At 48.7% G+C, this 19,536-nt stretch overlaps 1 protein-coding gene across 1 annotated transcript in view; it reads right to left on the bottom strand.

The window, feature by feature from the left end:
* The window catches only part of hivep2a (HIVEP zinc finger 2a), a 51,650-nt gene that overhangs the window by 17,497 nt on the left and 14,617 nt on the right, over positions 1–19,536 (bottom strand). Inside the window, exon 2 of the mRNA XM_064925255.1 lies at positions 5,639–5,820. The gene's annotated coding sequence lies outside the window, so the exon portion shown is untranslated. The remainder of the gene's footprint in view (positions 1–5,638; positions 5,821–19,536) is intronic.

The following is a 19,536-nucleotide window of genomic DNA, read 5'->3' as shown; positions in this document are numbered from 1 at the left end:
AACAGAGCTGTCTGTAGGTGTTGGGTGAAGGACTACAACAGAGCTGTCTGTAGGTGTTGGGTGAAGGACTACAACAGAGCTGTCTGTAGGTGTTGGGTGAAGGACTACAACAGAGCTGTCTGTAGGTGTTGGGTGAAGGACTACAACAGAGCTGTCTGTAGGTGTTGGGTAAAGGACTACAAACACAGAGAAGATGCTGTTCATACTCTGAGAGTCCAGTATTATGTGTTTGGTCCTGTGTGGCTCAGTCGGTGGACAAAAGCGTCTGCTAAATGGGATATATTATATATTATTATTATTTGGTTGTATGTGCAGAAGAAGCTAAAGGGGTATATGTACAGTGCAACCGGTTTGGCCATGTCACCAGCCCAATGCCTCATCTTGATGATGAATTAGCCCAGAATCATCTGTGGACTTTGGACAGGCTTGATAGGGAACAGAGCGTGACATCATTTACCCAGACAAGCCAGTCCATGAGCCTGAGTAGACACACACACACACACACACACACACACACACACACACACACACACACACACACACACACACACACACACACACACACACACACACACACACACAGACACAGACACAGACACAGACACACACACACAACCGCATACACACACACAATATCACACCAGCACACAATTGTCCTCCTTCTCACTCTCTTTCTCTCCCTCCCTCTCTTTCTCTCCTCATCCTCCTCTATCAGTGAGAGGCCTAATATGGGGTGCTGGGAGAGTTCAGTGGTCTGAGCATAGTGATTGGGGTGTCGAGCCAAAAGGCCGGGCCGGGCCCCCGCAGGCTGAGAGCCATTTAGAGAGGGAAAATCAGCTCCTTTCAACATGAGGTCATGCTTAATGCAACGGGAACTCTGGCGGCCTCGCCAGTGTCCCCAGCCTGATATACAGTTACCAATCAAACAAGTGGCCAGACGGACACAGACAAAAGGGAGAGGCAGTAAGTGTCGCCATGCTAAGGTCCTGGGGAGGCTAGGTTGAGGGAGGGAGGGGAAGGGAGGGCCTGTGGGACACTCCGGGAGACCAACTGTGGGACAGGGCTGGGTAATTGAAAAGGGCATAGAGGAACACACCTCTCGCTGTGTCTGTGTGCCGGCCCTCTGCTCTGAGATGCTCCAACAGGCATATCTGCAGACTGCTGCAATGCTAGAAAGAGCAACAACAAAAAGTCAGCAGCATGCAGCCAGGTTTTAGGATTTTTCTCCTGGAGGTGGTAACGGCTAAACATGCATGCTGAGTGCATTGTGGGATAAACCATGTGACCCAGCGTTGACTCTCTATGTTGTTGGAGGTGCAATTATGGGATTTCTCCAGCTAAGCAGCGGAACCAAGTATCCCTAGTTAATTCATGCTCCACAGCTGTAGACGTTTAATGTACATGTTTCCATTTAGCCGTGGATGAAACACATCACATCCTTTCTCTGGAAGGAAAAAGAAGGAGAATGAAGAAAAAAGTCCAAGATAAAAAAAGAAAAGGGCTTCATGTCGGTCTTAATTGTCTATGGAAAGACGGTCATATTTTCCACCGGGTAAGTTCCACCGGGAAAGTTCCACCGGGTAAGCTTGAAACCATTACCTAGCCAGCCTTCATTACATTTTCCACAACATTTTGCAGAAATGACAGGAAGCAGCTGGAATGGTACTGATTAATTGTCTTCCTTACTTCCAACACCATGCTTCATTGAAAGCCCACAGTCTTTTCACCTACAGCAGACCTTCATGAGGTATGCTGAACTTTATATCAACATAAAACGGGCGACCAGCAGTTAACCTTTAAAACCATGTAACCGTAGGAAAGAAGGACGCTTCCTTACGGACATTTCAGTTGTGACTATCTTGGATGGAGGATTAACACAGGTTTAATTAAGCCTGGAAGCTCATCACGTGACTTTGAACAAGTAAGCTTTCACTACCCTCCATGTCCCCCCTTCGTCCCCATCAACATACCCCGCCTCCCCCACACAGATCCCTCCCAGCTCTCAAAGTTGAGGTATTCTATTCCTAATATATACTGCACACCATGGGGACCCCAAGACATCAAACAGGGCATTGTACTATACATCAAACAGGGTGTTGTACTATATATCAAACAGGGTGTTGTACTATATATCAAACAGGGTGTTGTACTATATATCAAACAGGGTGTTGTACTAAATATATAGCAGGGTGTTGTACTATATATCAAACAGGGTGTTGTACTATATATCAAACAGGGTATTGTACTATATATATATATATATCAAACAGGGTGTTGTACTATATATCAAACAGGGTGTTGTACTATATATCAAACAGGGTGTTGTACTATATATCAAACAGGGTGTTGTACTATATATCAAACAGGGTGTTGTACTATACATCAAACAGGGTATTGTACTATGCCGCTGGGCAAATCCAGTGGAACAGTATACCTCAAAACCTCCAAGAATTTAAACTGCTTCGAGCTCTATAAAGACAAGTCGAAGTCAAAACAAGAAGGGAAGGCCGTGATCCTGGTGGATGAGACTGGTGGATGAGAGGACAAACTCAAACATCTGCCACCGATGTGCCTCCCTGCCTGGCCCAACCAGGGTGGCACCCTAGACCAAATCAATTACTCTAGTCACTGTCCAAAGTTAACAGCCCTGCTCATGGTGGGTATACCATCATGAGCCGGGTGTCTAACCCACTGACACTGCCTACCATAGACAACACTGTAAAGGGTTAATACTTGCACACAGCAAGGATCCGTAGTTCAGACTCCTGGCAATGTCCACATTGGGATATCTAGCACAAATGTTACCAAGTGTATGGGAGTCAATGGGCTAGTCGAATGGGTTTCTCTTCCCTGAAGAAACAGCTAGCTCCACCACAGAGTTCCTTCAGATTAACCAACATAGTAACAAACAGAGGAGCTCCTGTCAGAAAAGGGAAAGGAGAGAGGAGAGAGGAGGGAGAGGAGAGAGGAGGGAGAGGAGAGATGAGGGAGAGGAGAGAGGAGGGAGAGGAGAGAGGAGGGAGAGGAGAGATGAGGGAGAGGAGAGAGGAGGGAGAGGAGAGAGGAGGGAGAGGAGATGAGGGAGAGGAGAGATGAGGGAGAGGAGAGAGGAGGGAGAGGAGAGATGAGGGAGAGGAGAGAGGAGGGAGAGGAGAGGGAGGGAGAGGAGAGGGAGGGGAGGAGAGATGAGGGAGAGAGAGAGGGAGGGAGAGGAGAGAGGAGGGAGAGGAGAGATGAGGGAGAGGAGAGATGAGGGAGAGGAGAGAGGAGGGAGAGGAGAGATGAGGGAGAGAGAGGAGGGAGAGGAGAGAGGAGGGAGAGGAGAGGGAGAGATGAGGGAGAGGAGGGATGAGGGAGAGGAGAGGGAGGGAGAGGAGAGAGGAGGGAGAGGAGAGATGAGGGAGAGGAGAGAGAGGAGGGAGAGGAGAGATGAGGGAGAGGAGAGAGGAGGGAGGGAGAGATGAGGGAGAGGAGAGATGAGGGAGAGGAGAGGAGGGAGAGGAGAGATGAGGGAGAGGAGAGATGAAGGAGAGGAGAGATGAGGGAGAGGAGAGATGAGGGAGAGGAGAGATGAGGGAGATGAGAGAGGAGGGAGAGGAGAGAGGAGGGAGAGGAGAGATGAGGGAGAGGAGAGATGAGGGAGAGGAGAGATGAGGGAGAGGGAGGAGGGGGGAGGAGAGAGAGGGAGAGGAGAGATGAGGGAGAGGAGAGATGAGGGAGAGGAGAGGAGGGAGAGGAGAGATGAGGAGAGGAGATGAGGGAGAGGAGAGGAGGGAGAGGAGAGAGGAGGGAGAGGAGAGAGGAGGGAGAGGAGAGAGGAGGGAGAGGAGAGATGAGGGAGAGGAGAGATGAGGGAGAGGAGAGGAGGGAGAGGAGAGATGAGGGAGAGGAGAGAGGAGGGAGAGGAGAGATGAGGGAGAGGAGAGGAGGGAGAGGAGAGATGAGGGAGAGGAGAGGAGGAGAGGAGAGATGAGGGAGAGGAGAGATGAGGGAGAGGAGAGATGAAGGAGAGGAGAGATGAGGGAGAGGAGAGATGAGGGAGAGGAGAGATGAGGGAGATGAGAGAGGAGGGAGAGGAGAGAGGAGGGAGAGGAGAGATGAGGGAGAGGAGAGATGAGGGAGAGGAGAGATGAGGGAGAGGAGAGGAGGGAGAGGAGAGAGGAGGGAGAGGAGAGATGAGGGAGAGGAGAGATGAGGGAGAGGAGAGATGAGGGAGATGAGAGAGGAGGGAGAGGAGAGATGAGGGAGAGGAGAGATGAGGGAGAGGAGAGATGAGGGAGAGGAGAGATGAGGGAGAGGAGAGGAGGGAGAGGAGAGAGGAGGGAGAGGAGAGATGAGGGAGAGGAGAGGAGGGAGAGGAGAGGGAGGGAGAGGAGAGATGAGGGAGAGGAGAGATGAGGGAGAGGAGAGAGAGGGAGAGGAGAGATGAGGGAGAGGAGAGGAGGGAGGGAGAGATGAGGGAGAGGAGAGGAGGGAGAGGAGAGATGAGGGAGAGGAGAGATGAGGGAGAGGAGAGAGGAGGGAGAGGAGAGATGAGGGAGAGGAGAGAGGAGGGAGAGGGAGAGATGAGGGAGAGGAGAGATGAGGGAGAGGGAGAGATGAGGGAGAGGAGGGAGAGGAGAGAGGAGGGAGAGGAGAGATGAGGAGAGGAGAGATGAGGGAGAGGAGGATGAGGGAGGAGAGGGAGGAGGGAGAGGAGAGAGGAGGGAGAGGAGAGAGGAGGGAGAGGAGAGATGAGGGAGAGGAGAGATGAGGGAGAGGAGAGATGAGGGAGAGGAGAGAGGAGGGAGAGGAGAGAGGAGGGAGAGGAGAGATGAGGGAGAGGAGAGATGAGGGAGAGGAGAGATGAGGGAGAGGAGAGAGGAGGGAGAGGAGAGAGGAGGGAGAGGAGAGATGAGGGAGAGGAGAGATGAGGGAGAGGAGGTAGACAGAGGAGAGAAGAGAGGAGAAGGAGGAGAGGAGAGGTGTGAGCTGGAGGAGGTATGACAGGTGGAATATGATCTGAATGATCTGAATATGAGATGAAAGGTGACAGAATAATTCAGGGCATTAGATGGGGAGTCAGTGGGGAGTAGAGCAGAGAGTAGAGCAGAGAGAACCACTGACTAGATAAACACACAGCCATAACCAATTGTACATAAACACATAATTGAGAAATAAACAAAACACATCGTCTGCTTCCTGGTGGTGCTGCAAAGTCCCAAATGTTCTTCTGTACTTATACTCACCTATTGAACAGCCAGTAAATCATGAGCAATATTTGTATCACCTTTATCATGAGTCAATCACAGCCCGTAGATCAGATAGCATCAGGCCAATCCTTTTATCTCCCATCTGCTAGCACGCAGCTAAAGCTAACACACACCCCTTCCAGATGTGAGGCTCACTGAGACAAGGTGTCTGTTCCTAACATTCCCCTTATTTCCATTCTAAACACATGCACTCCTGACTCCTGTGTGTGTGTGTGTGTGTGTGTGTGTGTGTGTGTGTGTGTGTGTGTGTGTGTGTGTGTGTGTGTGTGTGTGTGTGTGTGTGTGTGTGTGTGTGTGTGTGTGTGTGTGTGTGTGTGTGTGTGTGTGTGTGTGTGTGTGTGTGTGTGTGTGTGTGTGTGTGTGTGTGTGTGTGTGTGTACAGTTACCTGCGTGATCTCAGAGGACTTGAGGTGGTGATTGAGCCTGGCACTGTTTAGGGGTTTTCGGTCCGCTTGGTTGGGTGCAAGGTGGGGTGGTCGCTGGGTCAGGCTGGTGGGAGGAGGGTGAGGAGTGGGGGTTCAGAGATCAGGATGACCACTTGGCCAGGGGGCGGAGATGACACAGACCACTGGAGAGAAACAGCAAGAAGAGAACCATTTATATACCTGCTGATGTCATAAAAATAAAAATCTGCCATAGAAAATCCAATAGACTGGTTCAGAATGGGCCAATGAATCAAACCAATTTTATCGTCGCTCTATCAATCTGCTTTTATTATTTAACAATGTTTCAGCACTTTGGTCGGGCTCCATATGGTTAATGGAACACCACCTGCCAAAATGGTCCCAGAGGGGGCCTCAGACAATTGAGGCATACTGCCGAGTCATAGGGATAAGTTCATTATCCCAGATATACTACTGGGAAGAGAAGTATGGTCTCATACTGACAACACCCTCTCGGATTCAAGCAAACACAAGGACAGACACCTTGTATTATGTCCCTCTCTCCCGCACACTGTTGTGTGTATTGACGTCAAGTATAGAAGAGAAAAAGCACCTGTCATTTTACAGGAGGTCCACGTCAGCCTCTCCCATTAGAAGGACGACAGCTTTTGACATTTGGTATGGCGCTGTTACCGTGATGGTGGTGTATGGTACAATGAGCTCATATTTCATGGGATATCTAAGGTATGAACAAAAATGGAGAAATTGCCTGATAGAGCTAAGCTGCAACAATAGGCCTGAGCTCTTTCTACCATACATATCTCCCTCTGTTAGGAGAGGGTCGAATTGATGCTCTCTTTTCCAACCTGACAGCACCTGACAAATAAGACAAATGTTATCGGCGTAAAAGAGGAGCGGGCATAATTAGGTTGGTTGTTAATCTAAAGGACGGTGAGAGAGAGCGAGAGAACTTTCTTTCATCATCCTCCATGAAAATGCCAGCGTGAAACTCTGCTCGATCCATCCATTACCTCCTCAGCCTCGCTGACAAATCACAGATATTAAATTACCAGAGACCCAGGGAGCCAAGGCAACTGAAATATGGGAGAGGAGACACTATCTTTGTCTAATTCTCTTCCTCTCATCCTTTCCCTTTCTCTCACCCTCTTTCTTTCTTTCTTCTTCTCTCCTTTTCTCTCTCACCCTCTTTCTTTCTTTCTTCTTCTCTCCTTTTCTCTCTCACCCACTTTCTTTCTTTCTCCTTCTCTCCTTTTCTCGCTCGCACTCTTTTCCTTTCTTTCTCGCTATCTGTAGTTTTCTCTCTCCCCTCTTTCTCTCTCACCCCATTTGTCTCTCTGACCACAGACTCGGCCCACCCTTCAGGGAGAGGGAAGATGTAATCCCATTGCTATGGTAAGGCCCCAGCCCTCGGCCCACTGGCTGGATCTGATGCATGGACGCATTTCAATGTGCTTTCGCAATAAAAGGGACCTCTCCCTGATTAAATACAGTATGGAGAAAGGCCTAACAAAGAACACTGGCCATAGTAAACTGAACTCAACCGCTCTGTGTTCCTCCATTAGATATGTGTTTTTATCCAGGACAGGGGTGGCATACTGGGCTGTTCATCTATTTTTACCTCAGAACCCATTTCCACTGCACTGGATAATACATGATTCATAGACGCAGGCTTTCTGAGAGGAAGCTGTGAAGTGGTCTATTCCTGATGGCAGGTAAGGTTGTTTTTTGAGATGTTCTCCTGGTCTTTATTTCGCTCTCTTTCTCTGACTCAGGATGCTGTGACTCAGACTTATGTAAGCTATGCCAGGCCAGAGGGCAGAGAGCAGGGGGCCAGGGGGCCAGGTTGCCCATCTCTGTGCGTCTCTATGAGTCTACCTCCTCTAGTAAGGTAGAATATTACCTCAGTCCGTCTGACCTAAGCCTGCTGGGCAGGGGGCCTTTGAGGCAAGAGGCAAGATGACCTTTAACCTTTCCATGGGGATGCATCCTAATCTGCAGTACAACTCTCTCAGCAACAAAAGAGAATAGGTTAGCTAGCTTAAATCTAGCTATGTCAAATTCCACGCCCTGCTCCAATGCATGATTCCACCAGAAACAAAAATAAAGACATACTATCATCTCTTTCACACAATGTAAGTCGATGTCCAAAAACGACAGTACAGTACAGCTAACCAGATCAATATGCCTAATGTACCACCCTGAACTGTTGCAGAGTGTCTCAGAACAACAATAGATGACTTCAAGTTCATCACCCATAATTAAAAAGTGTTTCATGAATGTTTCTTTTTCCTCTTGGTAATAAGTCAAATCATGATCTATGACAGCTTATGGCACATTACGGAACTTGCCATGACTCAAAAGTAAAACAGTTGGCGAGCAACCAAGTACAGTATGCTATTGAGACACCAATGCATGTATCATAACACTAATGTCATTAGTCATAATTATAAATATCTATCATGGGTGTTATGTCAGGGTAATAAAACTGATAGTGTAGGGGTTGGGACTCTAATTGGTCCCACAGAACTCACTCAGAGATTGCTGCTCAGTCTAGAGGCCTTACCTGCCTCCATAAAACTTCAAGAAAAATACATTTGATGAGGTCCCTGAAATGATTCTACAATTCCATCAAGTTTAGGAACATCAAAACAGAACTATAGAAATAGCAGAAGAACTATTCTGGATCTCTCTCTGCTATTTACCAGAAGATGAGCATCTTGCCAAGTCTGAGCGAGCCGAGCACTTGCGCCCAAACCAAACCCACGGGTTGTAGTCATACAGAATAGAGATGGATCCTCTTCTGAGAAGAAGTGAGCCATTTGTTTCAATGTGGGCCTGATGGCAGCCTGTTTGCAGCCAGAGAGCAGGAGTTCTTCAGAGATTTGAGTAAGTGCTGTGATCATTGACTCCTAGTGGGAGAGCACTGCTCTGCTCCAGCAGCATAGGGGGCTATTCTTATCTCTAAAAATCACTATGTGGGCCTGTGAAAGATGCACAGTTCCAAGGACGAACTTCCATGAAAAATACTTAGAACAGCAAGGCTGTTACATATACTCATCACTGCAACATCTCCAGTAATCTCTGAAACATCTGAACTGCATTTTGTTAAAATAATTAGTCCTGAAAGAGTCACAGGAAACATCCTCTAACCTGTCCTGAAGTCCAACTAAAAAAGGAGCAATAACTGGAAAATGGAAACGAAAAAAAATCTGTCCTTTATTAAAAATAGCAAACTTCCACTTTCATACATTCTTTCCAATCCATTGGCTGTGCTTAGATATTCCCTAAAAACAAGTTCCATGTTTACATTGTATGTTCTGCGGTCCAAAAATACCCCCAGTATTATTTGTGCAATAATTCATCCTCCCTCCTGCCTACTGCAGTGGCGCAGTCAGGAGGAAGCCGTCACAGCTACAATCGTTATTATTGTCTCGATCTCAATTGGATTACAGTGCAGGAGAATTTAATACCATACACATTATGGTACTTTCTAATCCTGATCCGGCCCTGCATTTCTCTGAAACTCCAACATCAACAAGAACAAATCCAGTCACGCTTGTCTGACAGCAAGACTGTAGCTGCAGTGGTGTCGACTCATGGCAAGGATGGATGCACCAGAAAGACCCCAGCACTCTGAACGTAGCAACCCTCTCATGTAATCACTCAATTCTTAAACACTTGTTTCCATTTAAGTGCCGCTTTAACTCAATAGAAGATACAAGTGCATTGTTTGGCTAAAAGGTATAAGACGGGACACGTACGAGACAAACTGAAGAAAGCAGAGCCTGAAAAAACACTTTTGTAAAACTTTTTTTTTTTAATCTACCGCAACCATCACAATTGCAGTACATTGGACATTGTTTATTGTGATGCCCTCACAAAACAGTGGCTGACAACCACTGTCTCGGTTTGAACTGAACTAAACTGAACTGGGGGTTGGAGATGACCCTCCTGCTCTTCTCCACTTCCACAACATTATTCAGCTGATAAAAATTTTATGCGTAGTAATACAGGAGAGTTAGTGGGATCATTGGAAGTGGCATTAAGAAGCTAAATGTATCACAGTGTGAGGTGCCCTGAGGCCACCGGGCCTGTCATCACCTCCTGCCCTACTCCCCCTCCTCACCCCCACCCCCACCAACGGGGCTGAAACCATGGGAACAGACGAGGGTCCTGTCAGGTGCACCTGCATCGGCCTGACACCTCCTCTACCCTAGACGACAAACGTCCCCTTCTCTCTCACTCCATGCTTCTCTCTCTCTTCTCCTGTCCTCCTCACACTTTCTCTCCCCTCCTCAGCCCAGAAACAGGCAGCCCTCCACAGCACATGTTGGTTTAAGTCCTATTCACCAGGAAAACCAGGGCTGTCAACCTCCCTAACACAATCCCATAATGTAGGGGCCAATTAGGCTATATAATGGGCTGGAGTGGCAGGGAGGCAGGGTTGACAAAGCTCCCGCTGCCCGTCCTCGCCACGTGCTCTCTGACACATTTCTTTGGCATCAGTCACGGCCTCACGTCTGCCCTGTGGCCTTTTGCTCGGAGAGAGAACAGCGGAACTCACTGCACACATACATGCTGCTGGGGGAACAAAGCCCCCTGTGTGTTTCAGTACCCTCTCTCTCTGTGGCTATGTCTCTCTCTTCCCCCCTTCTCTCTCACTCCATGCCTATCTCTCTTTCTCTCTCACTCCATGCCTCTCTCTCTTTCTCCTTCTCTCTCACTCCATGCCTCTCTCTCTTTCCACTTCTCCCTCACTCCATGCTTCTCTCTCCTTCTCTCTCACTCCATGCCTCTCTCTCTTTCTCCTTCTCTCTCACTCCATGCTTCTCTCTCCTTCTCCTTCTCTCTCACTCCATGCCTCTTTCTCTTTCTCCTTCTCTCTCACTCCATGCCTCTCTCTCCTTCTCCTTCTCTCTCACTCCATGCCTCTTTCTCTTTCTCCTTCTCTCTCACTCCATGCCTCTCTCTCTTTCCACTTCTCTCTCACTCCATGTTTCTCTCTCCTTCTCTCTCACTCCATGCCTCTCTCTTTCTCCTTCTCTCTCACTCCATGCCTATCTCTCCTTCTCCTTCTCTCTCACTCCTTGCCTATTTCTCTCTTTCTCCTTCTCTCTCTCCTTCTCCTTCTCTCACTCCATGCCTCTCTCTCCTTCTCCTTCTCTCTCACTCCTTGCCTATTTCTCTCTTTCTCCTTCTCTCTCTCTCCTCCTTCTCTCACTCCATGCCTCTCTCTCATTCTACTTCTCTCTCACTCCATGCCTCTCTCTCCTTCTCTCTCACTCCATGCCTCTCTCTCTTTCTCCTTCTCTCTCCCTCCCAGCCTTCGGCTGTCTATAAGGGTCTGGGTGCTGGAGGATGAGGATCATCTCTCTCTTAATATCTCTCATTTAAAGTCACACGTCTGTCTTCCATAATTAATCGAAGTCTTCTTAATAAATATGCCTAAACTCCTGTTTCTGCTTTAATTAGTCTCGTAGCTCGGGGCGTTATATAGAGCCAATGCAATTACCTTATACTTAATGGGGATGCTAAAAAATTTATGGGCGGAAACTGAAAAGTACATTTGAAGAATGGCACAATCGACAATGTGGACAGGATCTAGCACTGCTCCTGTGATGGGGGGAGAATGGGGGGCGAAAAGAGAGAGAGGGGCTCCATGTTCCAGCACACAAACACACACATCAGAGGGTTCTGTTATTCTTCACTTCTCTCTCGCTCCAGCTGTACATCCCCCCCCCTCCAACTCCCTCCAATCCCCATGTCTGTTCCTGACAGGGCGGCCTGATGGAAAGCACAGTACTGAAGGATGAGTGCATCAGCGTGGAATTCAGAGAATAACTGCGGTCGTGACATCAGAATCACACCTTTTTTTTTAAGTGGGGGCCCTGGGCGCTCCACTGACAGCTAAGGTCGAGTGTCGTGTTACTCTTTATAAAGAGCCGGGGAAATCGGCCTAAGTGGATCTCCTGACGGCGTCGGCGGCCATCTTTCATTTGAGTGGTCTTGACGCTGGCGTTCGTTCAACGGTGAAGTCAAAAGGAGAGAGGGACCTCTGTGTGCTGCTGGACAACAGACAAACCACTGATCTCTCAGAGAGCTGCTTGGTTGGCCAGGCCTACACATGGATTCCTCCACTGAGGACTTGTCAGGACTGAGGTTTCAACACAATATCCCCTTCACCCTGGGGATGTGTGTGTGTGCCTTCATGCCTCTCACAGGCCATATGTTGACTAAACTGGTCAGTTAGATTCTTTCTCCAAAGACAACAATGCATAACACATCCCTTTCCTCTCAATAGCCTTTATACACTAGAACCATAGTCCACATTGCCTCCAGACAGACAGTTTCCCCAAAAACAAAAACCTCAGGAATTGTTCAAAGCCTCAATGCTAGTAACACTAACTATCCCCACTGTGTGACACCCCAGAGGGGCTCCAGAACCAGACCAGACAGAGGAAACAATCAGGGGACTCAGGGAGTTGGGAGCCAGCAGGTGTAGCAGAGCGAGAGCAGGGCCTTTGAGCTGACAGGTCGTTGCGCTGCTGCTCTGTAATCAGCTCATTGGGAGACAGGATTTGGGCTGAACCAAAATGGGAAGCACATGGCATTTAATGGGGATTAATCACACAGTGAACCCGGCTCTCTGGAGAGGGACACGCGTGGCCACGGACATGCTGCCTCCGGGGACCAGATAATCAGTGTCATTTTCACACCCCGCCATCCCCAAATCCCAAATGACTGTGTCTTTCTCTGGGTGTGATGAAGAGAGAGACAGGGGATGTCTGTCAACACACTCACACTAACACTTCTGCAGGCCGAGGCCAGCGTCGAACTGCCAGCGGGTGGGGTGAGCTGATGACCCAATGACACTCGATGTGCTTGTCATGTCCAAAACAGAGCCATGAGAATCATGCGGTCTGTGAGGGGTGAACCACCCACTCTCCCTCTGTCTGTCACCTGCCTCTCCTCTCTCCCCCGAATAACAACCTGGCCAGACCTTGATAGCTAGCCTGGGCTGCCTGTGAGTCTCAGCAGCAGTGCCAGCCGCCGGCATCCCCGCCAAGCCCACTCCTAGTATACGAGGCGGGAGCTGGCCTCGCTGCCCCCCCCGGCGCGCTCTCTTTCTCTCTTTTTGTTTTAGGAAGGTTTGGGTCGTTTAAGAGCACAAAGCACTTCGGTTCTGGGTGTGCTGTGCTGGGGCTGAAATCTCTGGGCTGAAATGAGAGCTTTATGGCTGTGTAATTGATGGTCTCGGGACGGGCAGCACATTTTATTGGGTCCCAAACGTGTTGATTGACACTGAAGTTGGGGAGACAGGAGACTGCCAACTCATGAACACTCACAGCCAGAGAAAGTGGAAAATGTGCATATGGTATATATGCATTAGTCATGTTCTCTAAACAAGGTCAGACACCATCCATCTTTAACTAAAGATTCACCTAGGGGTGAATTATTTCCCTCCCATGTTAAGCAGTGTGCTGCATAGTTAAGGGGCACAGCTGTTTTCTCATGACAGGGAGCTGAACAATAGCCCCTAGCTTTGGCCTCCCCTGGTACGACGGTCACTTCCTCATCCATACCCTCCAACCCAGAGGCATTCCCCACTCCCCACACACAACGCTCTGAAAAACAAACTGCCTTCTGATGAAATTCCCTGAAATCCGCAGGAAACAAAGTGTAATTCATCCGTAACAGCGTCTATTTCCACCATTGTCTTGTACACACCATGTGGGTATAGAGGGTAACTGGCTCTGGTTGTCCTGCCAACCCCGTTTGTGGAAATCCTGGGTGTTGGTCAAACAAAGACAGTCTACATCCCCCACTGCCAACAGCCAACAATACTGGGGAGGGAGGGGGGAGGGAGGGACAGAGGGAGGCCTTGGTAGAGCTAGCTATCTGCCTGTGGTAGGGGATGCCTGTATGACCAAACAGGACAGAAACAGTATAGGATGTAGGTTATCCTGTTGAAAGAAGATAGTTATCAATGAAAACCCTGTGTTCATCCTTGTGAGCGGCCACTGTTATATAACTCATGCTGATGTATTGTAAAGTACAGCACAGATCAGATTCCAATGATGATACCAGTGTAACATTCCGTCGGTGTGGTATTCTCACACCCCAGACCGATATGTCCATTGTTGGTGCCATATTTTGTGTGTGACTGTAGTGGCAGTGGAAGATGCTGTGCATTTGACTTGTGTGGTCAGCCATTCATACTTATGTGTTTAGAGTTGACGGTTTTACTGAATCCTTCCAGCTGTCTGTCTGTCAGCTCTACCCACAAACCTTTGACTGGAGTCAGACTTCCTCTCCATGAAAACACACACACACACGCACAACCACACGCACACACACACACACGCACACACACACGCACACACACACACACGCACACACACACACACGCACACACACACACACGCACACGCACACACACACGCACACACACACACACACACACACACACACACACACACACAGTCTGGGTGTGACGTAACAGTGCCACACCCCCTCTAGGCATGATGTTTCCAGGTGGCGTGGCCTTAGAGGAGCTAATCTCCCAGACAGAGGACGGTGAAAAGGGAGGTCCACAATCAGAAGATCAGCCCTTCGTGCATCACCTTCTTTGAAAGGAACAACTTAGTCACGAGAGGGAAAAAAGAAGAAAGAACTGTAAGGCTTCCAAAGCATCGTGTTCATTAGCCCAGAAGCATCTACAGAGTATCATTGTTCAAGAGGCTCCCTGACAACACCTATAGGCTCTATGATAAACAAAGGTCTGTTCACACCAAAGTCTTTCACTCAAGGTGTTCTGAAGATTAGTTCAACACGTCCTAACGCCGCAATCATAATGTAACATCATCAGCCTCAGGGTTTGTGTTGGGATTCCAGAGGCCTTAAAACATCTTCACAATAATGGACAATCAAGCTGAGTCATTGATAATGAATCGTAAGAAATCACAACATAGTTTAGTTCCTCACAAATGGGTCGTTTATGATAAGGGGTTGACCAAAACAGGTTTACTACATTTTTATTTCACCTTTTTCTTCCGCTTGGTTATTCAAGTACCAAGCCAAGGTTGACTGCTGACTCACCTCGGTGGCGGTAGATACAGGTTGTATACTGATACTCCAGCCTCTGCCGTCATATTCATTATGGCCTTTGATACAGAAACTGCTGTGTTTGCACAGAGTCTTTCCCAGCTAATCTCTGTATAATGGAGGGCGTGATAGGCTGTAGGGCTTCCTCAAGATAAAGTAGTGCCCTTACCGGAGTCCCTGTCAAGAGGATTAGCTAGAGACTGTAGGGAGTTGGAGCGTAAACCTGATTCTGTAGGGACCCGGGTCATCCTCTGAGGCCCCCTACAGTAATGTTGTCATTGGAGAGCAGGCTGCCTGCCCTGTCCACATGCCTAATAAAGAGCGAATTGGAGAGAGAGGAAATGGAGAAGAGTTACCTGGAGCCAAGAATATCTCCCTGTCTGTCCGTCAGTCTTTCTGCTGGGGTTCTTCTTAAAGCCACTTCAGACAGAGTGTCTATATTTTGGCATTGATTTCTGCCTGTTTAACAGCCGCACTGAGAGGGAGACGGCCCCGAACGCAAGATAATAACAATGCCTGAGTGAGCCTCAGTATGCATTCATATTAATGCTAAGCTAAGCACATGAGTAAAGTGGCCCACTTATCACAGCAACCTAGTTGCCAGGCCTGAATTATACAGAAGGCCAGTGTCACTCCAGCCCAGCAGGGAGAGAGAAAGAGAGAGAGAGAATCTCCCTGATGAGTAGATCGGGAGCAGGACAGTACATCCTCAGGGAACACACAGGGTCAGAGCTACCCATGGCTAAGGGCTGTAGTAAAGCCACTCCCACCCTGCAGGCTGATAACAAATCAGCTGTCTGCTTCTCACACCTCCACAGACACAACACTATACACAGCGACATCCACTGCTCTCTGCTCTCCGTCCCAGTCGCAATGAGGGGTGAGGCCAGGCCAAGCCAGGAGAGGAGAGGAAGGCCTGCTGTTATCCTTCATTATCTATTCATATCAACACAGACAGATAGAAACATGCCACAGGGAAATGTTTCTGTTCCATTTACTTATACATTTATACATTTATACAACAAATGTTATTCAGTCAAGTAAGAGGCTTTTATCAAATTGTACTTAGTCAGCCGGAGGAAACGTGTCGGCGGGACAAGAGGGTTCCTTTAGTGTCTGGGTAAGGTAGCAGGGGGAGGGGAGGGGAACAGGGAGGGGAACGGGGAGAGAGGACTGACACAGCTGTGGTGGGCAGAACACGGAATCCTCTCCGCCAGACTAGGGAGACCAGAGGGAACACTACTTCACTCTACTGACTGACTGACTGACTGACTGACTGACTGAACAACACAGGTGCCAGAATTGGACTTAAATGGCTTATTCTATTAACTCGACATAAACAGAACCTCATGGAGGACCAGATGTAGTTGGGTTCAGAGACCTGACTTTCTCCTGATCATGTGACACAAGTGGGAAAAACTTGGGCCTTAGATATAGCCTACAATATAACGACTCTATAACAGGGGCTCAGATCAGACCTGGTCAGATCAAGTGCTTATTAAGAAACAACTCTGGGCCATATTCCTATTGTATGGAGAAACACTTACTGTGTCGCTCCACTGTAAGTAGTGTAATATCATGCTGTCTTTCTTGACCAACCAGAAATCAGTACAGTCCTACAGTACAGTGTGTTCTCTCTAACGTCGTGGAAGAAGATTCCGGAAGAGCGCGTTCATGAACCTGAATAAGAAACAAAAGGTGTGCGCTACCTTGCTTACTGACAGCTGTACTGTTTGTAGCTGGATGTTTTACATAATATTCTACTGACCCACAACATGGGTCACTCCAGGGACACTAGAAACATGATTTAAAAACAAGGCATGATGGAGATAACTGAACTGCTCAAAACTGTCTTTTTTCTCTTTTTTTCTCTTCCTATTACTGTATTTAAAAAGATATGCACTCTCCACATTAGATAATGTTGTATCCTGTCGAATGGAATTGATCCATTCATTCATATCCATTGAGAGTCTCCCCTGTTTATGTTAAAAAGGCACCAGATCCCCGCTGGGTATTCACAGCAGAAGGGTTAAACTGCTGATTTAAATAGGTTGAAGGACATTTCTCAACGGAGCAGCTGCAACAATATTTGAGATGCTTCCATAATAAGAATCCTATGTAGAGGGGAGGGAGGGACGGAGGTAGGGATGGACAGAGGGAGGGAGGGAGGGACGTAGGGACGGAGGGAGGGAGGGACGTAGGGACGGAGGTAGGGAGTGAGGTAGGGAGGGAGGGACGGAGGTAGGGATGGACAGAGGGAGGGAGGGAGGGACGTAGGGACGGAGGTAGGGAGGGAGGGACGGAGGTAGGGAGGGAGGTCGGGAGGTAGGGAGGGAGGGACGGAGGTAGGGATGGACAGAGGGAGGTAGGGACGTAGGGACGGAGGTAGGGAGGGAGGGGCGGAGGTAGAGAGTGAGGTAGGGAGGTAGGGAGGGAGGGACGGAGATAGGGATGGACAGAGGGAGGGAGGGACGTAGGGACGGAGGTAGGGAGTGAGGTAGGGAGGTAGGGAGGGAGGGACAGAGGTAGGGATGGACAGAGGGAGGGAGGGAGGGATGTAGGGACGGAGGTAGGGAGGGAGGGAGGGACGGAGGTAGGGAGTGAGGCCGGGAGGTAGGGAGGGAGGGAGGTAGGTAGGGAGTGAGGTCGGGAGGTAGGGAGGGACGGAGGTAGGGCGTGAGGTAGGGAGAGAGGGACGGAGGTAGGGATGGACAGAGGGAGGGAGGGACGTAGGGACGGAGGTAGGGAGTGAGGTCGGGAGGAGGGAGGGAGGGAGGGATGGACAGAGGGAGGGAGGGACGTAGGGACGGAGGTAGAGAGGGAGGGACGGAGGTAGGGCGTGAGGTAGAGAGGGAGGGACAGAGGTAGGGATGGACAGAGGGAGGGAGGGACGTAGGGATGGAGGTAGGGAGGGAGGGGCGGAGGTAGGGAGGTAGGGAGGGAGGGACAGAGGTAGGGATGGACAGAGGGAGGGAGGGAGGGACGTAGGTAGGGAGGGAGGTAGGGAGGGAGGGAGAGAGGGACGGAGGTAGGGATGGACAGAGGGAGGGAGGGAGGTAGGGAGAGAGGGAGGGAGGTAGGTAGGGACGGAGGTAGGAACGGAGGAAGGGAAGGAGGGAGGGACGGAGGTAGGGATGGACAGAGGGAGGGAGGGAGGGACAGAGGTAGGGATGGAGGTAGGGAGGGAGGGAGGGATGGACAGAGGTAGGGAGGGAGGGATGTGGGGAAAAACTCTAGGGAACAATGTGGTATTTCTGCCTGCCTATCTAAAATTATCTTGTCAGAGTGGATTGGGGCTGTGAAGGACACTTTTTGAGACATTGCTCAAGTGGCCTTGGACCGGTGAGGAACTGCTGAGACCAGAGAAAAGCCATGAGCAATATACTGTGTATGTTCGGCATAAAAATAAACACACTTACATGGGTCTAACGTCCCTGTGGATTCAACCCTATACGGCTGTTTTGTTCTGATGGTTTCTTTATGTCGTGCTTTTGTTTCACTCACAGCCGTACACAAGTATTTACGTTGTGGCTGATTCCTCTACCTTTATTAGATGTTTTAACACAACACCGACACAAATTCCTGTTTCAGCGTTTCAACAAAATATGTGAGATTGAGAGAGCGCGATAGAGAGGCGTGCAGCCGGAATCGAGCCAATGACGCTAAAGGAAGTGGTCACGAGAGGTGTGAAGTTAACTTCTCTGAGTCTCTGACTGACAATGAAGGGAGAGAGAGAGAGAGAGAGAGAGAGAGAGAGAGAGAGAGAGAGAGAGAGAGAGAGAGAGAGAGAGAGAGAGAGAGAGAGAGAGAGAGAGAGAGAGAGAGAGAGAGAGAGAGAGAGAGAGAGACTTTTGTTTATTATCTACTTCACTTGCTTTGGCAATCTTAACATATGTAGAATATGCTCTGTTAACATATGTTTCCCATGCCAATAAAGCCCTTGAATTGAAGTGAATTGAGTCACACATGGCTTCCGCTTTACGGGGAAGATAAAGGACAGGAAACAGTCCTAAGACGAAGTGGTAGTAAAAAGAACAGAAAACAGTTTCATTCATGTTTACCCAACAGCAGGGCAGCAAGGAGCAGGCTGTGAGACATGAACCCCAGGGGCCCAGGGGCCCAGCCGTGACTAAACACTGACTGACTCTCTGACTGGCAAGGGGTGGAAACACTCGGCTCCACATGAGGAGAAAAGTTAGTCAGATTCCACCTGGCTCACTCAACATGTTCCTCCCTTAAGAGGGAGGGAGAGGAACTGGACTGAATTATAAAATATATTCGACTTGTTCTCCTCTCTCTTTATTAAAACATGGCTTTGTGACAGAGCGTATTCTACTTGTTCTCCTCTCTCTTTATTAAAACATGGCTTTGTGACAGACTGTATTCTACATGTTTTCCTCTCTCTTTATAAAAACATGGCTTTGTGACAGAGCGTATTCTACTTGTTTTGTTTCTCTCTTTATAAAAACATGGCTTTGTGACAGAGCATATTCTACTTGTTCCTCCTCTCTCTTTATAAAAACAGGGCTTTGTGACAGAGCGTATTCTACTTGTTCTCCTCTCTCTTTATAAAAACAGGGCTTTGTGACAGAGCGTATTGTACTTGTTTATAAAAACATGGCTTTGTGACAGAGCTCTTGTTCTTTTTTATTAAAACATGGCTTTGTGACAGAGCGTATTCTACTTGTTCTCCTCTCTTTATAAAACTTTATAAAAAAAACATGGCTTTGTGACAGAGCGTATTCTACTTGTTTTCCTCTCTCTTTATTCAAACA

Source organism: Oncorhynchus masou, chromosome 19 (genome assembly GCF_036934945.1).
Source record: "Oncorhynchus masou masou isolate Uvic2021 chromosome 19, UVic_Omas_1.1, whole genome shotgun sequence".
Lineage (NCBI taxonomy): Eukaryota > Metazoa > Chordata > Actinopteri > Salmoniformes > Salmonidae > Oncorhynchus > Oncorhynchus masou.
The sequence above is the reverse complement of the archived record's forward strand: the minus strand, read 5'-3'. Positions and strand labels throughout refer to the sequence as shown.